At 37.5% G+C, this 9,333-nt stretch overlaps 1 pseudogene; it reads left to right on the forward strand.

The window, feature by feature from the left end:
- Positions 1-818: 818 nt before the first annotated feature.
- Positions 819-1,758, forward strand: LOC143396950 (olfactory receptor 6C2-like; annotated as a pseudogene).
- The last annotated feature ends 7,575 nt before the right edge of the window (positions 1,759-9,333 follow it).

Raw genomic sequence — 9,333 nt, forward strand, 5'->3', positions numbered from 1 at the left:
TCCCAACAGAGCTAGTTAAGATCTCAATGGGATGAAGAAGAACTGAGGAGAAACTTGGATGTTTTTAAATGAATTTAAAACATCATGCAATAATACACAGCCTAGATGGCTATATTCTGTTATATTAAATATATATTAATATCTGAAGCTTTGAGAGAAAGAGGGACAACAGTCAAGTTATTGAGCATAAATGTATGCATAAGAAAGTACTCTTTTTTTAATACCTTGGACATAACACTTTCCCAAACTATAAGTAAAATAGTTCTACATCCAACCATCCATAGGTTCTACAATTTCCACTATAAGGAATCCTGTTCTTGTCTTTATCACTTGTTTGTTTTTCAAGAGAAATGTATCTTACCTTTACATCAATCCCCAGATAGTAACAAGTAAAGAGAATCCATGCTTTTAGTTACATGGGTAGGCTGGGTATCCAGGGTTCTCTTGGACAAAGAACTATTAACTACCCATAAATGGCATCTTTTTCTAACCCATTTGGAAATCCAGTCCATATAATGAGTTATAAGTGACCAATAAAATACATTTGTAAATTCTAAAGGGAGCAAACGATCAAAGAAAAAGTTGAATTGTTCTACAAAAACATGAACCCTTAAGGAAATCTCCACTGGTCATACACATAAAATTCAGGTTTGCTATTGAAATAATAAAAATATTAATTATGATGTAAAAGTAGAAGAAAAATATAGGCTTGTTTGCTTGGCTTCTATAGTAACACCTTTTTGTTTAGAATTTGAATATGTTTCTCTTTATGAAATCTTGTTTTTATATAAGGATTAGGTAAATATCAATGTACAATGATGAGGAACCACACAGCAATAACCACTTTCATCCTGCTGGGACTGACAGATGACCCAAAACTGCAAGTTCTGTTTTTTATCTTCCTGTTGCTCACCTACATATTGAGTGTAACAGGGAACCTGACTATTATCACCCTCACATTGGTGGATCCCCATCTTAAGACACCTATGTACTTCTTCCTCAGAAACTTTTCCTTCCTAGAAGTTTCATTTACTACTGTCTGTATCCCTTGATTCCTGTACAGTTTATCAACTGGAGACAATGCCATTACCTACAATGCTTGTGTAAGTCAAATATTTTTTGTTTTTCTCTTTGGAGCAACAGAATTTTTTCTCCTGGCAGTCATGTCCTATGATTGCTATGTGGCCATCTGTAAACCCCTTCATTATGTTATCATCATGAACAACAGAGTGTGCACCTTATTAGTCCTCTCCTGCTGGGTAGCTGGCTTGATGATTATTGTCCCACCCCTTAGCTTAGGCCTCCAGCTTGAATTCTGTGATTCTAATGCCATTGATCATTTTGGTTGTGATGCAAGTCCCCTCCTAAAGATCTCCTGCTCAGACACATGGATACTAGAACAGATGATTATCATTGTGGCTGTATTTGCCCTCATTATTACCCTAGTCTGTGTGGTTCTGTCCTACACATACATCATCAGGACCATTCTGAGATTCCCCTCTGTTCAGCAAAGGAAAAAGGCCTTTTCCCACCTGTTCATCCCACATGATTGTGCTTTCCATCACCTATGGCAGCTCCATCTTCATCTATATTAAGCCTTCAGCAAAGGAAGAGGTGGCCATAAATAAAGGAGTTTCAGTTCTCACCACTTCTGTAGCGCCCTTGCTGAACCCTTTCATTTACATCTTGAGGAACAAGCAAGCGAAACTCGCTTTCAATGACTCCATAAAGAAGATTGTGTTTCTCTCAAAGAAGTAGAAGTTTTGATGAATCAAAGGAAAATAAAACATTCTGTAATTATTTTATTACTGCTTCTAAGTTACTTCATCATTGCCTTTTTACATTTCAATCAGATTAGCCTTCTCAATGACATTTAATATTTCATCTTGATCTCATCTTTATTAAACTCTTTATCATTTCAAATCAAATTCATGCATTGTGTTTTCCATAACTGTGAAACTAAAATTCATAATTTTCAAGGTGTTAAGTTTTTCTTATTTCTGGGCTAGTGAAGTGAAGAAAATAATATCGCTCTAGGGAAGGAAAGATAATATTTAAAATTGTACAAATTATCTATGAGTTAAATTAAATGGCAATAGTGCCAGTCACTTTCTTCCTCTAATACAAGTTACAAAATGAATAACACAAATGCAACAATCAAAACAGCAACAACAAACAAAAACAGCAGAAACATGCTAAAATATATTAAAACAAATAAGGTATTCCAAGCAAATTAAAATAATTGGAGAATGAGGTATCAACAGGAGTTGATTAGTCAGAATTGAAGAAATGGAGATTTCTTCCCAATCATGGAGAAGACTTATTTGCTATTTCCTTATATAGAAGAGTAATATTACTTTCAAAATATATATTTAATTTAAAGCAATATATACATAAAATCACATTTTATGTGTTACTAATTCAGAATAGGTGCATGAAAGTGAATTGGAACACCAAATTTTACATTTTCACAAATAGGAAAACTAGTTAAATCAACATAAAATATACAAAATAATTTTTGAAGATATCAAGGATATAGAATTAATAAAACTTGGAAAAAATAATAATACTAATATCAATTGTAATTAAGATTAAGGGAACATTTTTTTTTTTGGTGTTAAGTATTTTGATTTCTTTGCATAACCTGGAGATTAATGCTCTGAGGTGAATGCAGTAAACGTTTTCTCCCATTCTGGAGGCTCTCTCTTCATGTTTTTAATTATTTCCTCTTGCACACATTCCATGTATACGAGGGAAAGGTTTCCCTTCAGAGGGATGGGCTGGCTGAGAAATAAAAGCTAAGAAAATAGTACTACTAAATAAACACAGGACACAGAAATACAATTTCAGAGCTGGGGCAGCAACAGGCCAAGCTGACCAGACGGGTACACCTTCTAACAAAAAAAAAAAAAAAAAAAAGGAGCCCACACCTGATTTATTTATATCAGCACAGATCAAAAGAATTTGACAGAAATTTCTTCTTAAAAGCACCATTGAGGTAGGGTTCCATAGACCAATCAGATCTTAATGGGTCACACCCATCTCTGGTGCTGCACAGCACCTTTGGCAAAGCTGGGTGGGAGTTCATAATATATACGACCATCTCAAAAGCAGCAGGGGTGCTGCTGGGAGTTCCCAGATGACAGATATTGCCAGTCAATGGCATCAATGCTGATCTTGTCCTTGCACATTTCATAGACGGCTTACCACACTTCCCCTTTTCTTACTTTTTAAATGCAAATGATGGGATGTTATATAGAGTTCCCCGATTCATGTTCTGAGGTTATGACAATCTATTATTAGGATACAAAAGAGAATTAGTAGAAAATATATCATTCCAATAATATACCATGCAGAGTATTTCAGCATATTTCCTGGATTAAAGATGTTCAATGTCTGAAGCATTTGACCAGCTAGAAATGTAGGGTCCATAGATTGAATTTGCTTTTCTGAATATCCTGGATGTGATGATGTAACTCCATAAGATCCAGGTTACTTTATTGCTATGCCAAATATCCATTATATGATTTTTAGCCTTTTCCAAATCCCATTGAGAAGCATTATATTTGGTGATAGTAACACAGACATATTTACAATCAGCATGGCATTTAAGTCTTTATTTAAACTTAAGAGTGGAAAACTCACTACCAATAGTTATGACAGTAGCCTCCAAGGTGTTCAGTTTAGTTTCAATCTTTTCATCAATATTTATCTGATTATGGAGAGTTTTGGAAGTATTTTGAGCCAAATTCTTGAGAAAATGTACATATTGACTGTTTTGAAATATAGCCACCAAAACTGTTACATTACAGGATATAAATGGTATTAAAGCAACCATTCCAAGAATTATGAGACCAAGAACTCACTTGGCTCTGGTTAACTGAGCATGCATCTGTTGTAGAACTTGAACATCAGCATGAGCATACCATGGTTCTGAAATGTTGGCTGGTAGTAAGACAAAGGAGGTTAGTGAAGGATTAACATTCCTCTCCTTCTGTTAAATCTAGTGATGCAATTAGATTGCATTTTTTACAGGCTACAAGACATGTATCACTTTTTTGGCAATTATAATAATTTCCAAAAATTAAAACATAAGAAGATTGAACACAGGATCACAGGCCATATCAGGAACCTTCTTTGGAATTTCTGTCTAGAAAGTCAGGCATAGGGTTATCTATATGATGTAGAAAGTCTGAAGCTGAAATTAAGTGCCAGAGATCTTTTTTGTTACCTCCTTCACTGAAGGTTAGAATATCACCAATAAAACCTCCAGGGGTCATGACATTCTTAAGTAGTGGTCTTTTATCAATTCTTAGAGACAGTCAAAAATATATCCACTATTTCTAGAAACTTTATATTGAATTGGACAGACATTTGCACATCCCATCTATTTAGGAAAGGTACCAAATTCCATTGCAGAACGATTAAAGAAGTAAGGTAATTGTGGATCTTCTGGAGAAATGACTGCCTTGTTATAAGAAAATTCCATTTTAATAACTGTCCAGACATAAAATTTTAACTCCCAGGGGCTAGGTCTCCCATATGCTGTCTTTTCCTCAACAGGTACCTGTAAACAGCCAGCATGTTTATCATGGGACCAACATAGAAGTAGTTGTACACTGTAACCAGTATAATTAAATCCAGGCGCATGGATGTGTGTAATATGAGTATCTGTAAAACCTTCCATCATATGCTTATCATTAGTAAATAGTGGGATGGATTCTCCAGTTGACATTACTAAAGTTGGGTCAGGGAAATAGGCTCAAAAACCTTTCCATGGATTCTAATTGCCTGCCAGCTAAATAGAGCTATCATGGCCACAAACATTGGGGTGGAGACAGTTCATCCTGTTGCATCAGATTCTTCAGCTGTTTCCATGATGGCAGTTTAGACATTTAGTCCCTCTGGGACTTCTTCATCCTTTTCCTACTTACTAAATTCCTGTTCCTGTTGTGGTGGTGGGGGGTCAGTGCTGACATCTCTGGACTGATCTTTAGTCATTTGAACCTAGGATCCAGGTCCTTCATTTCTGATGGCATGTTCAGGTACCAAAATAGGACAAAAAGCACCTTCTGAGAAAATATAAGCATGACCTCTACCCCACAATATGAATAAATTTGGTCCTCTCCACTGTCCTGTTTTTAAGTCTTTCCACCAAACCAGGCTCAATGGACTTGTTTGCAGTGAAAAAAATGTCTCTCAGCAGCAGTGCACTCTATAGAGTCACAAGTTAAAAATTTAGAACAAATAAAGCATGATTAAAGTTATTCTGTAGGGTGGTCATTCCCCTCCCCCCTTTTAAATAATTGTGGTTTAATAGATAAATGAGTTTGTTCTACAATGATGTGACCTTGAGCATTATGAAGAATGCCTGTATTACGATCAGTACAAAATTGGTGGCAAAACTTTACTGGAAAATTATTGAGGATTTAAGGTATAAAGAGTCCTGAAATGCCATATTTATCTTCCCAAAAGTATTGAGCACTTTCAGCAAGCTGAGAGATCTGACCAATGCCTTCTTGTTGGACAGATGCTGTCTATAAGGCCCAATTCCTGGGCCAGAATTAACTGGAAATTACAGAGACATCTGCACAAGTATCTGTACCCTTGAAAAGTTTGTAATTACATTTAAGATACAATAGAGGACACTTTTGCTTAAGTAATTGAGCCAAGTTTGCTCTGTGTGGGGACCTGGAAATCTGAATTTCTTGGTGACCCACTTGCTAAATCTTTCCCTACAGAATGACAAGGCAAATAAACAATTGACACTATGATGTCTTTTGGAGAAAGCTGAGTAATGGAATTTGCTTGAACAGCATTTTTAATTTCTTCATTAAACTTTACATAAAAAACTCCAGGTAGTACCCAAATTCCTTTTCTATTCTATATTAAACCTATTGTATCTGGTGGTAGAGGTTCGTAAATTCCCATAGGAACCTTTTGTGGACCCATCTCTGGTGTTAGTATGAATTTTGAGGTGGGATGGAGCTCCAAGCTCCTCGTTCCCAAGTGGAAAATGTTCTGAATATATCACAAGACTGGGGCTGCACATAAGGAGGGTGAGCTAGAGTGTGTGATGGTTAACCCACAGCCAAAAGCTGCTCTGAAGCAAATTATGATGTCTCCCCCATTATATGGTGGGGTTGGGAGTTTTCCTACCTCCTGTTTCCCTGTTTTGTAATTGAATGTGGTCTCTTTATGACATTCTGGGCATGGCATTCCCATACCCAGTGGTTAACACAGACAAAGACCTGGTATATTTCTTTGTCCTTGTGACGGTTTGCAATATCTTGCCAGGTGTCCCATCTTGCCACAATTAAAGCATTGCCTCTTAGAAATGGTCTCATTTAATGGATTTTGCAAAACTTGTTTTAATACAGCTGCCATGGCTACACCCTGGGAATGGGCTAATCCCACCCTGAAAAAAAAAGGTGTATGTCATCTGATATCATTCATTTTTTTTGCAGTGGGGCTGAATTACCTCTTGGAAAATTCTACTAGAATTTTCCAAAACTGTCTGTTTAATTAAATCTCAGAGGCATTCAGATCTCTGATCAAAGGGTTCACAGCTTGATATAAATGTGTCACAAAATCTGAGAAATTCTTCTTTGTCCCTTACTAAATCTGACTGAAATATAGTTTTCTCTCCCTCAGTAAGTAATTCTCTCCATATCCTTCTTGCACACACACTAACGTGAGTATAAGTTTGTGTAAGGAGCATCTCCCATAGACCTTCTCAGATATGCTGGAATTCACTAAGTTGATGGCCATAAGGAACAGCTGCCATTGAACTGCTTAGTCATGTCTGCTTGCAATTGATGAAGAGCTGGAAGGGGCACTAGCCATAGGTATTAGGTTGGTTTAAGGTGGCTAAGGGAACAAAGCACCAAGCAACTCATGCACCTGAAAGAACAACTAATCAGGCACCAACAGAACCATCTGCCAATCAGTGGAGTCTCCTGATCAATCCTGGAAGGACATGAATCTCAGCAAGATCCCCTGAACAACCCCAGGAATACAAGGGACTCCAAAAACCACCCATTTCCTGTCCCAAACCCTCCATTCCTGCCCTAAGCACAATAAAATTCCAATCCAGCTGAGCCTGCATGGGATTCCCTCAGACCCACTTTGTTGGACTGGAAGGTCTTGCCTGAGAGTGAACCTCAACAAAGCCTTGTTAAGATGCTTTTAATCTGCCTCCTTTTGATCACAGGTGCCTGACCTTAGAATAGGAATTCTTAGCAATAACTGGTTATAATTGATAGAGAGCACAGCTCCATGGATGTGTACAAAGAACATCCCCAGTTGCAGTTACACACCTCACTGGACATAACCAATGGACATTGAATTTCATTGGGTATAACCAGTCACCAACATACACCATCAACTTGGAACTGTATTTAAATTGCTTGTCTGGCCACATTAAAGAGTTTTGTTTCAAGGACATCAGTGAGACTGGCCACCTTGCTGTCCATCCCTAGACTGACTCCTCCATTCCCTGACATCCATCCATTGGCTGGAGAGAACCACCCAACAAGGACAACATCTGCTCTTTAGCTCTTTGGCATTGAAGGTTGTTGGGGCTCGTGGTTACCATAGGATTGTTTGATTTGATTATAGTGTTTAATTAGTGTGCATTAGATGCTTGTTGGTGTGCTTCAGTATACCCAACACTTTTGCTTTAATTGTTTATATTTGATGATTGGTGTGAATAGACATACATTTGCATTTAAAGATAATCTGCCTCTGAGTAATTATGAATAATGCTGCTTATGACATTTGTAAATCATAATTTAACTGTATTTCCAAATCAGCAAATTGTCCCATCCCAGTCAACATCTCTAAAGTAATTTGAAGTCCATGTCTTCTGTTAGTTTCTTCCTGCTCAGACCAAAAATCCATCCAACAATATTTCCAACCAATATTCACCTCCTGAAAGAGAAGCCTTAGCAAGTGTAATCCAATCATAAGTTGGCAGGGCTTCATTATCTATAGATTCCATCAAGTTTTGAGCAAAAGGCAAGTTTGGGCCATAGGTGGAGCAAGCAAATGTTAATTCTTCTAATGTTTTAAAAGGAATAGCTGCATGAACTCTTACATTTTGGTTTTGTTGGTCTAACTGCTCAAATATTGGAAATAATTTAAAGTCTGATATATCTTCTCCCAGGGTTCAGGTGGCTGTGAGGCCTCACAGGAGTGGAGAAATATTTGGGACTCTGAGTCTTAGACATTCTCAAGGGACAGGGTGGTCCCTGGAAAAGGACCATTTAAATGCAAATTACAAAGGACTGCTACCAATTTAATATCTTCCTCAGACTGAGAGTGTTTGTCCTCAGACTGATAATACTGCAGAGTCACCCTTCCTACATCTTCTTGTTTCTCTCTTTCTAATGAAGTGCAATCTGGGCTGTTTCCCTGCCTTTTATGCACTGTAAATTAGAATCATGTTCTGGATCTGCCTCCAGGCTGTTTCCCTGTCTCTCACCTGCTATGAATGAAGTATGCTTTGGCTGTGTTCTTAGATCATCTCTTTGGTTTTCATGAGCTACAAATGTGTCTTGCTGCAGTTCCACCCTTGACTCTTCTCTTTGTTTTTCATTTGTTAAGTTTCCTACAAACAGAGAATTTCTGGAAGCTTGGCAACCCTGTTAACACAGTTTAAGACTTTTATCCACATTTTTAAGCCCCATGATTAAATCTCCTAAGAACCATCATCCAATATCTTGGTCTGAATATAAGCAAGTCTCTATTAACATGCATATTCTTCTCAATTGTACCCTTAGTCTTGTTAGCTGAAATACAGACAGCATGCAGCTCCCTGCCAGGTTTTTCCCAAGTATAAAAACCAAGGGATTTCTCCTCACAAAACTGTGGACAAACTTCCCTAATCACCTCTAGGAAATGAGAGAGTTGAACTCTTTTCATAGGCTTTCCCTTTTGCCTCATGATAGCCTTGAGAATAGAAAATTAAGTTTCTCTTTCTGTAGAGAGTGAGTTCCTTATGCTTAACATCATGCACTAAAGAAACTTTCTCTTTTCTTTCTCTCAACCAGCAAGTTGTCCACAAGCTTCCTACAAGAGAGGGTCATGTACTCACCTGATACCTTTCTCTTTCAAAGGTATCAGATGAGTACATGGACCCTCTTTGGGGAAGGTGTTCCTGTTCTGGGTGCCAATTCTCACTCATGTCCTGTGTGGGCAAAGAAAAGCATTCCCCTATAGAGGAATGGGATGACTGAGAAATAAAAGATAAGAAAATATAACTATGAAATAATCACAGGACACAGAAATATAGTTTCAGAGCCAGGGAAACAACAAGCCAAGCTGACAAGA

Source organism: Callospermophilus lateralis, chromosome 4 (genome assembly GCF_048772815.1).
Source record: "Callospermophilus lateralis isolate mCalLat2 chromosome 4, mCalLat2.hap1, whole genome shotgun sequence".
Lineage (NCBI taxonomy): Eukaryota > Metazoa > Chordata > Mammalia > Rodentia > Sciuridae > Callospermophilus > Callospermophilus lateralis.